This window comes from Salvelinus fontinalis, chromosome 19 (genome assembly GCF_029448725.1).
Source record: "Salvelinus fontinalis isolate EN_2023a chromosome 19, ASM2944872v1, whole genome shotgun sequence".
Classification (NCBI taxonomy): domain Eukaryota; kingdom Metazoa; phylum Chordata; class Actinopteri; order Salmoniformes; family Salmonidae; genus Salvelinus; species Salvelinus fontinalis.
Genome location: NC_074683.1, coordinates 3,897,496 through 3,910,932, shown reverse-complemented (window position 1 = coordinate 3,910,932; position 13,437 = coordinate 3,897,496). Strand labels below are relative to the sequence as shown.

General features: G+C 44.9%; 1 protein-coding gene across 10 annotated transcripts in view; it reads left to right on the top strand.

Moving 5' to 3' along the window:
• The window catches only part of tns1b (tensin 1b), a 268,646-nt gene that overhangs the window by 140,993 nt on the left and 114,216 nt on the right, over positions 1–13,437 (top strand). The gene's annotated exons all lie outside the window — the stretch shown is intronic.

The following is a 13,437-nucleotide window of genomic DNA, read 5'->3' as shown; positions in this document are numbered from 1 at the left end:
TGTGTGTGTTTGTGTTTGAGTGTGGCGCACCCGTGTTCATCAGTCTCCAAGTATCTCTCCTCCTCTTGCTTCTTCCCATTATTAGTCCAGTCCTGGACAGAATTCCTCCCCGCTTGCCTCAACATATCAGGAATTCCTTGCAATGTATGGCCAAGAGAAACGTAAACCAATATGGACCATCTCACTAGAACATCGGGATGAAGCTTGTTTTGTGTGGGAATACAGTACCTATAGCATCCATTGGCAGGGAACCAGAGAGAGACTTTTGTCAGTTTTGTAGTAGAAGCATATTTATTTTCACATTCTGTCTGTTAGCTAAGCTTTGCTGCAGTGGAGTCTGCAGTCCACATCGGACACGCCATGATAGATGTCTCCATGCAACAAAATACTGTATCACCGAGCGAGCCAGGGAAACAGATGAATAGTAGAGTTGAGTTTTAGAGCGAGAGCGAGAGCGAGTGATGAAGGGGTGTGTGTGTGAGTTTTGAGTGTCAGAGAGAGTGTGTGTGTGTGTGTGTGAAAATGTCTCACATAATGTCCTATAACCACATAGACTGTATACTGAGATCCTGTAGAATGTAGAGCATTATTATTATTTGCGCTGCATGCCTCTAATTGTGATTTAAGAGCACTTTAAAATTCCAGGTCCACCATTTTACTCTGCCCCTAAAACATTTGGATGAGGATTTTGGCAGAGCAATGCTTTGTACTGTGTGTTAAGGAATGTTGTTTGATGACTGTCTGTTTAAAAATGTCCCATTATGGAACTTTGGGGCTGGATATTTATATTTTTAATTATTATATATATATTTTTTTATTTAACCTTGATTTAACTAGGCAAGTCAGTTAAGAACAAATTCTTATTTACAATAACGGCCTACCCCGGTCAAACCCGGATGATGCTGGGCCAATTGTGTGCCGCCCTACACACACACACACACACACACACACACACACACACACACACACACACACACACACACACACACACACACACACACACACACACACACACTGCAATCAGGGGAACAAGAGTTGATCATACAGGTGTAGGATCTTAATTTGATCGCCCTCTTGCTGGATAACTTTCCTGCAATGGACAGGACATTTTAAACTTGTAGTGTATTTGAGATTTTAAAAGGCTTCTAAAGCTTAAAATGTCCACTTTGAAATGAGATTTTCCGTTAGGAAAAATGTATCAACCCCTACAAAAATGTACATCAATTATAATCCACATAATAATTTACATAATAATTATTGTTGCTGCAGGATTATTTTCCTACTGTAGCAAACTGGCTCAAATTAAGATCCTACATCTGTAGACCCTCACTCCGTATCTGTAAAACGGGAACACCGTATCTTGTGCGGCACCCCTTTGTTTACATTCCTGTTGTGTATTTTAGCAGCACCAGCTTCATTCCTCCTCCCCTCCCACACCGTGTTATTTTCCTCTTCCCAATTCACAACTGGACAAGGTGATATGATAAAAGGTGCTCTTTGATGGTAAACATGAGTACAGCTTCTGTGTGCGTGTTCAAGCGCGTGTAAGTGTACTGTGTGTGATGGCTAATCACGTCTGCCATCTATGTTTTGGTGCAGTCTGGGTGGGTGTGTTTCAATCCTTCTCAGGAAAGATAACGGTTCACCATTTGAATGTCTCTACAGAACATAGGGCTATTCTATTATCAACATTAGGTAAATCATCCAAAACATACGGTTTGTTATGATCTGGTAGAAGTTATTTATGAGTTATTTCTTTCTGGTCCTGTTTTAAACATGTTCCAGCACTTTAAAGTTATAAGCCAGATACACTGTAATTGGTTTACAGGGACAGTTTGACGAGAGACATCTCCAACAACTACCTGCTGTCACTAGTTGACACCTGGGCCCCACATAGTTACTGGTAGGGAATGTCTTTTTAACCCAGGGATCAGATTACAATCTAAGCCTCTATAACTCCTCACCCTTCCTTAAAGAGATTCAGAGACAGTCATGCCTGTCCATGTGGAAGTCATGCATATCCCCATAGTGTCCCCTTAAATTAGTTCAACATGTGTTTCTCTCCAGGGACCAAAAGTACGAGATTCTCTGTATCATACGGGGAAACTCACACAGAAGGTGCTAACGTGCTAAAATGCTAGTTGTAGGGTTCCAAAGGTGAGAGCAAGCAAGGACAACAACAGAGTCCGTTTTTTTCTCCACGGGCACGTAATTGATAAATGATTGTACAATCATTGATTGGCTAGGAGGAGACTGTTCTAAGTTGCTGATTAGAAGGAAAGGACAAAGGAGAAGTAAACACATTGGCATGAGTTTGAGGCCTGAAGTCGATATTGTTCCAGAGAGAGACAAGAAACGACAGCACATCAGACAGTGTACGTCATCATATACTGTGCCCAGTTTATTGAAAAATAGAACCAGCCTCAGTATGCACTCCCATCAGATTCAACGCTGCTTTAACGTTGGCACACGTTATGCAGCAGACATTAGCACTGCACTAATACATGTGTCAACGGTTAATTGTTTACAGTCTGGCTTTTAGTGAGATGAATAAAATCTTTGAGGGCACAGGGCCATGTTTTCTGAAGGCCCCATATACTTGAAGGAGATCAGCCAATGTTACACATGGCTACTTTAAAGACTTTTGGTTCCTCTACGGTATTAATGTTGACCGAACCTAAATGGAGGTTTGTTAAGGAGATTGAGTGAAAACATCCTGTGTGTTGTTTTGGACATAGTGAATAGTTGTCCATTCAGTTGTCACCTGACAGAGGGTCAGAACATTTCGTGGCAAAGTAACCTTAAAGAAGGTCACGATAACTCATGGCTAAGAGTTGCCAGTTAAACAGTGGAAAGCCAACTGTGACCAAAATATGCCCACTCAAGCGTCTATGAAAAGGTAATGAAAATGTATTTTTTTTTTAAGTATAATATTGCTATGTTGTTCAAGAGAATGGTGTACTGTAACTAAAACAAAAATCCATAGCGACCGTAATTGTGCAAATTAATATCATGCCATGTGTTATCTGGTATGCTTTACAGGTGTGTGCTTTGGTAACACTTAAAAGGAGAGCAGGACTGAAGTCATCCTATTGCCATTGCCATTGTCATCATATGTTATGAAGATTGCCCAATGACTTGTAAAGTAACAAATTGTGCATAGCACAATATAAAACTGACCTTAGATCAGTGTCAGGGCTCAACCTCATCCTATTTCTATACTCTAGTCACACATGGTGCACAATGTGATCTAAAGGTCTCACGGTTCTCCACCAACAAAGTCTAGTCCCATGCCAGCTCCTCAAGACTAAGGCCATTCAGAGCCCCTATAATACCCCTTAATGGGGAACACTGGGCCCAGACATTTAATAATAGCTGATTTCTCCAAAATGCCTCCATGCAATTAAGACGGCGGTCTCGCCTCGCATAACGGCTCTTTATTGACCAGTGGTTGCTGCTGGAAGGGAGTGAAGGAAAGGGATAAAAGAGGAGAACGAGACCCTGTTTCCGCTCCTCTGTTCGCAATCCCAGCCTTTGCCGTGGCCTGTAAGCTTGACAAGGGGGTTTACATTTGCGGCTGCGGGTAACATTGTCCCCGATGATTACAGTAAAATGGCAGCCCTGTCGGTTGCCAGTTCTGTCAGAATCAATGGCTCGCTGTATTTTGTCTCTTCAACCACATCCCACCACCGTAGTAGAACTGAGTCATCCACGGCCCTGTTTGACCCTCCTGGGACACCGTCAGTCAAATATGGAGCGCGGTTTACATGACTACACCATTATGCTTATTGAAAGTGACTTCTCTGACGACCCCAGGGAGTAGAATAGAATACTATATAAGATCACATTCATGGTGGTTATGTCATTAACATTGTGTTTTGGTGTACAGTGATTGTTTTGAATCTATAGTTTACAACTCATAGTTTGCCCTCTACAAACCTATTGGAGTCTAGAGTAATGCAACACTGACAGAGGTTGAATGATGCCCATTCCCACATCAATAGTGATCAATAGAGATCCTACTGTACATTCAAGCGAACTAGTTACAATCGCAACTAAGCGACTAAAGGCCCTAATACTGTTACTGATCATACTGTGTTTATGACAGCTATGGGGGAGGTGCCCTGCTTATGATCCTGGTTTTGTTGTATGTACCACTAACTGATAGCAGTCCAGCTGTTATATCTAACAGAAAACCTGTGTTGTACCTGCTGCCTCCCACAGAAGAACGGAAGTGCCTTACTTCCATGTTCCCCAGCATGGCTAGATAGTATAGACCAGAGGTAGGGAACTACACTGAACCAAAATATAAATGCAACATGTAAAGTGTTGGTCCGATGTTTCATGAGTTGAAAAGATCCCAGAAATGTTCTATGCTCACTAAAAGCTTATTTCTCTCATGTTTGTTTATATCCCTGTTTGTGAGCATTTCTCCTCTGCCAAGATAATCAATCCACGTGACAGCTGTCGCATATCAAGAAGCTGATTAAACAGCATGATCATTCCACAGGTGCACGTTGTGCTGGGGGCATAAAAAGGTCACTCCAAAATGTGCAGTTTTGTCACACAACACAATGCCACAGATGTCGCAAGTTTTGAGGGGGAGCGTGCAATTGGCATGCTGACTGCAGGATCGTCCACCAGAGCTGTTGCCAGAGAATGTTAATTATTAACAATGTTAATTTCTCTACCATTTCTCCACCAATGTCAATTTAGAGAATTTGGCAGTAAGTCCAAACGGCCTCTCAACCGCAGACCACATGTATGGCATCGTGTGGGCGAGCGGTTGGGTGATGTCAATGTTGTGAACAGAGTGCCCCATGGTGGCGGTGGGGTTATGGTATAGGCAGGCATAAGCTACGGACAATGAAAACATTTACATTTTATTGATGGCAATTTGAATGCACAGAGATACCATGACAAGATCCTGAGGCCCATTGTCTTGCCATGTTTGGAATGCTCTGGATCGATGTGGGCGACAGCGTGTTCCAGTTCCAATATCCAGCAACTTCGCACAGCCATTGAAGAGGAGAGGGACAACATTCCACAGGCCACAAACAACAGCCTTATCAACTTTATGCGAAGGAGATGTGTAGTGCTGCATGAGGCAAATGGTGGCCACACCAGATACTGACTGGTTTTCTGATCCACGGCCCTACCTATTTTTTTCAAGGTATCTTTGACCATTAGAGGCATATCTGTATTACCAGTCATGTGAAATCAATAGATTAGGGCCTAATGAATTTAATTCAATTGACTGATTTCCATATATGAACTGTAACTCAGTAAAATCTTTGAAATTGTTGCATGTCGCGTTTATATTAGTACCCTCTTACTTTGTCCCTATCCCACCCATCATTATCATCAGCCAGCATGTGCATCCCCACCCCTACCCCTCCCAAAACTCCAGACGACTCCCCGAACGCTATGTGAAACATTCTCTCCCTGGGAACCATGGGTGCGCGCCAGCAGTTGAGTGCGGAGAAGGGGGGCTGTGTTCCGCGTAACATCCCCTCCCATGAGGCCTCTCTCTCTCTCGCTCTCTCTTATCAGGCCCCCAGTCTCCCTGTGGAATGTTTATGGAATGCAGGCCCTAGCTGTTTCCACGGTTTCATCAGAAAGCCCTTGTGTTCTTGTTTGCTTTTTCTGCCTTGATTGATGGAGGGACTTTAGTATTGGAAAAAGGGCAGGAAACACCTTGCCAGGTCTGGATCCTTCCATGCTGCAAATATTCACCATCCAGACCAGCAGCAATAAAACCTCAGGGCTGGTCATGCAGTCAGCATGGAGCAGTCAACTGATCTTCAACAGAGAAACTGGGGTTGACATAGACTCTTGCACTCACATTCGGCTGCGATATTATAGTCACAATTGGCAACAGTGTCATACAGTACAATGTTACGATTTACCTTACAGGAGCAGAAATGGTGACTTGTATAAAAGGTTCAATGACAGTATTAGTCTTTGGGTGTGCAAGCAGGTATGCTGTACATTGTGTGTGTGTGTGTGTGTGTGTGTGTGTGTGTGTGTGTGTGTGTGTGTGTGTGTGTGTGTGTGTGTGTGTGTGTGTGTGTGTGTGTGTGTGTGTGTGTGTGTGTGTGTGTGTGTGTCTGTCTGTGTAGCATACATGTGTTTTCTCCAAACGGTCCATAAGGAGAACCACAAACAGAGACAGGCCCCACAAACGTTTACTGAAAAGTGGAACTCTTTCTATGTTCCCCAAATGGAAGAGTTTATTTGCTCTGCTCATTAACATTTCAATATTCGCTCTGGAATGAAACTGCGGTGATCAATGCTTATTTGAGCGAAGGTATGCAGTTGGCGTCCCAGAGATGTGTATGTACTTTATCAATATTGCTCTAATGGAGTCAATTATGGACATATTTATTTGCACATCAGCAATTCTGAGATTGTGTGCAAAACACATTGTGGTTATAAGGGAGTGTGTGAACAGTTTGTACTTATTCAGCATGTGTGTATGCACGCGTGTCTGTGTATGTGTCTGTGCATACAGTATGTGTGTCGTGTGGCGCACCCATGTCTGTATGGGGGATAGAGAAAGACATAGACATCCACCCATCTATCTCACCAGAGACCTCAGACGCCACTGAGAGATAACTCATGTTTTGTGCCAGTTAGTCTGCTGTCGCCGTGTTTCCAAAACTAGACCCGGAGCATCAAACCAGCCCACCTGCCCCTCGAAGGGGATTTCTGTATCCCCATAACTCTTCTCCACAAATGTGCTAAATGCCAGCCAGGCTGCCTGTCAGTGCTAGCCTGTCTCAGCCTGCCACAGCTCCCTGAGAGACAAAAGAACTGTTGCTTTCCAAGGCTTGACTAAGGCAGTTATAGTCAAATTGAGTTATAGTACTGTATGTCAGCTCAGGGTAACCAAGGGTGAGTAATCTAATGTTGCCATATCCCAATAGACTTAGACTTACACATATTATGATAAGCTACAACACGATACGATACATTGCAATTTTACAATAAAGTGTACTACAATGAAATGTGGTACGCATCTATCTATCGCATTTTACTTTCTTACATTTGATCATATGGGCATTATGTTCTTCCATTGCTTGGTCATGTTCAAATAACTTGTGACTCTGATATTGTTTCATGGCAGGAATCCGCTATTACCCTCATACACAAATCAAATGTATTTATATAGCCCTTCTTTATAGCCCTTCTTACATCAGCTGATATCTCAAAGTGCTGTACAGAAACCCAGCCTAAAACCCCAAACAGCAAGCAATGCAGGTGTAGAAGCACGGTGGCTAGGAAAAACTCCTTAGAAAGGCCAAAACCTAGGAAGAAACCTAGAGAGGAACCAGGCTATGAGGGGTGGCCAGTCCTCTTCTGGCTGTGCCGGGTGGAGATTATAACAGAACATGGCCAAGCTGTTCAAATGTTCATAAATGACCAGCATGGTCAAATAATAATAATCACAGTAGTTGTCGAGGGTGCAGCAAGTCAACACCTCAGGAGTAAATGTCAGTTGGCTTTTCATAGCCGATCATTAAGAGTATCTCTACCGCTCCTGCGGTCTCTAGAGAGTTAAAAACAGCAGGTCTGGGACAGGTAGCACGTCCGGTGGACAGGTCAGGGTTCCATAGCCGCAGGCAGAACAGTTGAAACTGGAGTAGCAGCACGGCCATGTGGACTGGGGACAGCAAGGAGTCATCATGCCAGGTACTCCTGAGGCATGGTCCTAGGGCTCAGGTCCTCCGAGAGAGAGAAAGAAAGAGAAAGAAAGAGAAAGAGAGAATTAGAGAGAGCATACTTAAACTCACACAGGACACCGGATAAGACAGGAGAAGTACTCCAGATATAACAGACTGACCCTAGCCCCCCGACACATAAACTACTGCAGCATAAATACTGGAGGCTGAGACAGGAGGGGTCAGGAGACACTGTGGCCCCATCCGATTATACCCCCGGACAGGGCCAAACAGGCAGGATACAACCCCACCCACTTTGCCAAAGCACAGCCCCCACACCACTAGAGGGACATCTCAACCACCAACTTACCATCCTGAGACACAAGTCTCCCTCGTGATTGGAGATTAACCTTCACCTTCCCCTCTGTTATCTGTATTCTAAGCAATAACCAACCTTTTTAGCCTGGTCCCAGATCAGTTTGTGCTGTCTTGCCAACTCCTCTGGTCACACATACAGATCTGTGAACAGGCTACCACTTTATTGCTCTCCTTGTTTCTGCCTCCCCTTTTCCCCTCTTTCACTGTCTCCATGGGGTTCTCAATGCTTGGTCATTTGCCAAACAATAAAAACATGGCAATGTGCAAGTCACCTCATTGGTAAATAAGACTTGATCCCACATGTCATCCTGAAGAGTCTGGAGGAAGTGTGACCTCCCTGTGCAGTAACAAAAGAAACAAGGCATAGCTTCTCTCTGCCGTGTGACAGTAGTTCTGCCAAACAAAGATGGAGTGAGAATGAACAGGCGGCCCTGTTGAAGACGCAGCAGGCCTCTCCAATCCTCGCCAGGGAGAATAAACATGGCAGGGATTTAGAGTGTGTCAAAGCCGGCTCTATTTCACACCCCTCTTTCACCCCTCTGCCATGTGCGCTCTCTGTCTGTCTGTCTGTCTGTCTGTCTGTCTGTCTGTCTGTCTGTTTGTCTGCCTGTCTCTGTCTCTCTGTATCTCTCTCTGCATCTCTCTCTGTCTCTCTGTCTGTCTGCCTGTCTTTGTCTCTGTCTCTCTGTATCTGTCTCTGTCTCTCTGTTTGTCTGCCCATCTCTGTCTCTGTCTCTCTCTCTGTCTCTCTGTCTGTCTCTGTCTCTGTCTCTCTGTCTAACTCTCTCTCCCCCTCTCTCTCTCTGTCTCTCTCTCCCCCTCTCTCTCTCTCTCTCTCTCTAAGATGTTACTCACATCCATCCCCTCGCCTGGCCCTTCCCTCGCCTGGCCCTTTTTTATTATTATTTCACCTTTATTTAACCAGGTAGGCTAGTTGAGAACAAGTTCTCATTTACAACTGCGACCTGGCCAAGATAAAGTAAAGCAGTGCGACACAAACAACACAGAGTTACACATGGGATAAACAAACGTACAGTCAATAACACAATAGAAAAAAATATATATAGTGTGTGAAGATGTAGTAAGATTAGGGAGGTAAGGCAATAAATAGGCCATAGTGGCAAAATAATTACAATTTAGCAATTAAACACTGGAGTGATAGATGTGCAGACGATGAATGTGCAAGTAGAGATACTAGGGTGCAAAGGAGAACATTTTTTTTTAACAATATGGGGATGAGGTAGTTGGGTGGGCTATTTACAGATGGGCTGTGCACATGTGCAATGATCTGTGAGCTGCTCTGACAGCTGATGCTTAAATTTAATGAGGGAGATATAAGTGATTTTTGCATTTCATCCAGTCATTGGCAGCAGAGAACTGGAAGGAAAGGCAGCCAAAGCAGGAGTTGGCTTTCAGGGAAATATACCTGCTGGAGCGTGTGCTATGGGTGGGTGCTGCTATGGCGACCAGTGAGCTGAGATAAGGCAGAGCTTTACCTAGAAAAGACATATAGATGACCTGGAGCCAGTGGGTTTGGCGACGAATATGAAGCGAGGGCCAGCCAACGAGAGCATACAGGACGCAGTGGTGGGTAGTATATGGGGCTTTGGTGACAAAACGAATGGCACCGTGACAGACTACATACAATTGCTGAGTAGAGTGTTGGAGGCTATTCTGTAAATGACATCGCCGAAGTCAAGGATCGGTAGGATGGTCAGTTTTATGGGAGTATGTTTGGCAGCATGAGTGAAGGATGCTTTGTTGCGAAATAGGAAGCCGATTCTAGATTTAATTTTGGATTGGAGATGCTTAATGTGAGTCTGGAAGGAGAGTTTACAGTCTAACCAGACACCTAGGTATTTGTAGTTGTCCACATATTCTAAGTCAGAACCGTCCAGAGTAGTGATGATAGACGGGCAGGCGGGTGCGGGCAGCGGTCGGTTGAAGAGCATGTATTTAGTTTTATTGGCATTGAAGAGCAGTTGGAGGCCACAGAAGGAGTGTTGTATGGCATTGAAGCTCGTCTGGAGGTTTGTTAACACAGTGTCCAAAGAAGGGCCAGAAGTATACAGAATGGTGTCGTCTGCGTAGAGGTGGATCAGAGAATCACCCGCAGCAAGAGCGACATCATTGATGTATACAGAGAAAAGAGTCCCCCATAGAAACTGCCAGAGGTCCAGACAATTTGTTAACTTGGCTTTCGAAGACTTTAGAAAGGCAGGGTAGGATAGGATAGGATAGGTCTGTAACAGTTTGGGTCTAGAGTGTTTCCCCCTTTGATGAGTGGGATGACCGCGGCAGCTTTCCAATCTTTAGGGATCTCAGACGATACGAAAAAGAGGTTGAACAAACCGGTAATAGGGGTTGCAACAATTGCGACGGATAGTTTTAGAAAGAGAGGGTCCAGATTGTCAAGCCCAGCTGATTTGTAGGGTTCCAGATTTTGTAGGTCTTTCAGAGCATCAGCTACCTGGATTTGGGTTAAGGAGAAATGGGGGAGGCTTGGGCAAGTTGCTGTGGGGGGTGCAGAGCTGTTGACAGGGGTAGGGGTAGCCAGGTGGAAAGCATGGCCATCTGTAGATAAATGCTTATTGAAATTCTCGATGATCATAGTTTTATCGGTGGTGACAGTGTTTCCTAGCCTCAGTGCAGTGGGCAACTGGAAGTAGGTACTCTTATTCTCCATGGACTTTACAGTGCCCCAGGACTTTTTGGAGTTTGTGCAACAGGATGCACATTTCTGTTTGAAAAAGCTAGCCTTTGCTTTCCTAACTGCCTGTGTATATTGGTTCCTAACTTCCCTGAAAAGTTGCACATTGACGGAATGAGGTCAATATCCTTCCAGGATACCCGGACCAGGTTGATTAGAAAGGCCTACTCACTGAAGTGTTTTAGGGAGTGTTTGACAGTGATAAGGGGTGGTCGTTTGACCGAGAACCAATACACATGCAGGCAATGAGACAGTGATTGCTGAGGTCCTGGTTGAAGACAGCAGCGGTGTATTTAGAGGGTAGGTTGGTCAGGATGAGGGTGCTCGTGTTTACGGATTTAGGGTTGTACCTGGTAGGTTCCTTGATAATTTGTGTGAGATTGAGGGCATCTAGCTTAGATTGTAGGACGGCCCGGGGTGTTAAGCATATCCCAGTTTAGGTCACCTAACAGTACAAACTCTGAAGATAAATGGGGGGCAACTAATTCACATATGGTGTCCAGGGCCCAGTTGGGGGCTGAGGGGGGGTCTATAACAAGCGGCAAGATACTTATTTCTGGAAAGTTGGATTTTTAAAAGTAGAAGCTCAAACTGTTTGGGCACAGACCTGGATAGCATGACAGCACTCTGCAGGCTGTCTCTGCAGTAGATTGCAACTCCGCCCCTTTTGGCAGTTCTATCTTGGCGGAAAATGTTGTAGTTGGGGATGGAAATTTCTGAATTTTTGGTGGCCTTCCTAAGCCAGGATTCAGACACGACTAGGACATCAGGGTTGATGGAGTGTGCTCAAACAGTGAATAAAACAAACTTAGGGAGGAGGCTTCTGATGTTAACATGCATGAAACCAAGGCTTTTACGGTTACAGAAGTCAACAAATGATAGCGCCTGGGGAATAGAAGTGGACCTGGGGGCTACAGGGCCTGGGTTAACCTCTACATCCCCAGAGGAACAGAGGAGGAGTAGCATAAGAGTACTGCTAAAGGCTATAAGAACTTGTCGTCTAGTGCGTTGGGGACAGAGAATTAAAGGAGCAGATTTCTGGCCGTGGTAGAATAGATTCAGAGCATAATGTACAGGCAAGGGTATGGTAGGATATGAGTACAGTGGAGGTAAACCTAGGCTTTGAGTGACAATGAGAGAGGTTTTGTCTCTGGAGGCACCAGTTAAGGTAGGTGAGGTCTCCACATGTGTGGGGTGGGACAAAAGAGCTATGTAAGGCATTTTGAGCGGGACTGAGGCTTCTACAGTGAAATAAACAATAAGAACTAGCCAAGACAGCAGTAGACAAGGCATTTTGACTTTAGAGAGAGGCGTAAAGCAATCACAGGTGTTGATCAGGAGAGCTAAGACAACAACGGGTAAATGCCGATGAATGGGCAGAGCGGGTCAGTTAGGTACATACAGGACTTGAGTTTGAGCCGCAATAGGTGAGTCAGGGTGCCGTTCGGTAGTCACTACTACGCTAGGCGAGCAGGGGACACAGCGTTCAGAAAAGCTAGCGGGCCGGGGCTAGTAGATGGTTCTTCGGCGACATCGTAACAGAATAGCCTGTTGAGACCACATCGGGTGATCACGTCGGCAGTCCAGTCGTGATGGATCAGCAGGGCTCCGTGTCGACAATAAATGGTCCAGGCCTATTGGCAAAGGAGGTATTGTAGCCCTAGAATTAGCTGATATATGGGCCTAGCTCGAGGCTAGCTCAAGGCTAGCTGGTCTTGCTTCGGGACAGAGGCGTTAGCTAACAGTAGCCACTAGTAGTTTGCAGCTAGCTAGCTGCGATGATCCGGTGTAATGATCCAGAGCAGCAGGAATCCGGTGATATGGTTGAGAGAACCAGTCCGATATGCTCTGGGTTGATATCGCGCTGTGCAAACTGGCAGGTGTTGTCCGAGCTAAGGCTGGCCGAGCTAAGGCTGGCTTGCTGGTGACCGAGAAAAAGGTGAAGACCGCTAGCCGTTGGCTAACAAAGACTAGAAGCTAGTTAGCTGGCTTGCTTCTGATGGAAGTTCCAGTAATAAGGAATAAAAATAGCAGATCCGTACCGCATTGGGTGAGGCGGGTTGTAGGAAGTATATTTAGTTTGTAGATAGAAAGTGAGAATAAGATATATATGAAAAAGACTGGCTATTTACATATTGAGAAGGGAAACAATGTTATGTAGTCAGTGTGGGATGGATCAGAGCTTGGCAGTCAGCTGAAGATGTTCTACTTTTCACACTGAAAGAAAACAGAGAAAGGAACGCATAGCTGTTCTGAAGGGGGAATGGGCACAGGCACATGGGCCAGCGATTCCACTTCATTCCTTTCTCCAAACTAACACAGAATCTTGCAAACTAAGATGCCCCTGCTACGGAAAGCCCTCTGTTATTGGTTACGCCAAGTCAATTGAATTTGCACACTGAATATTTCAATGAGGAATTTCCAGATGCATGGATGTATTGGGTCTGAGTAAACATTAAAGCACTCAGGAGAGGTCTTGTGTTTATGCCAGTGCCAGAGGTTTCAAGGTTTGAGTGGTGCTATGCCCATTTTTGTCACTGTGGAAATACACCTGACCTACCACGATTGATTCATTACATTGTAATGGTAGCCTGGAGTGCACCAGCAGCTCACCTCTCACACTGCCACAATCAAACAATTTGTGAAGAGAATTATTGCTTTTTTTTCTCTTTCTTTGACCACTTG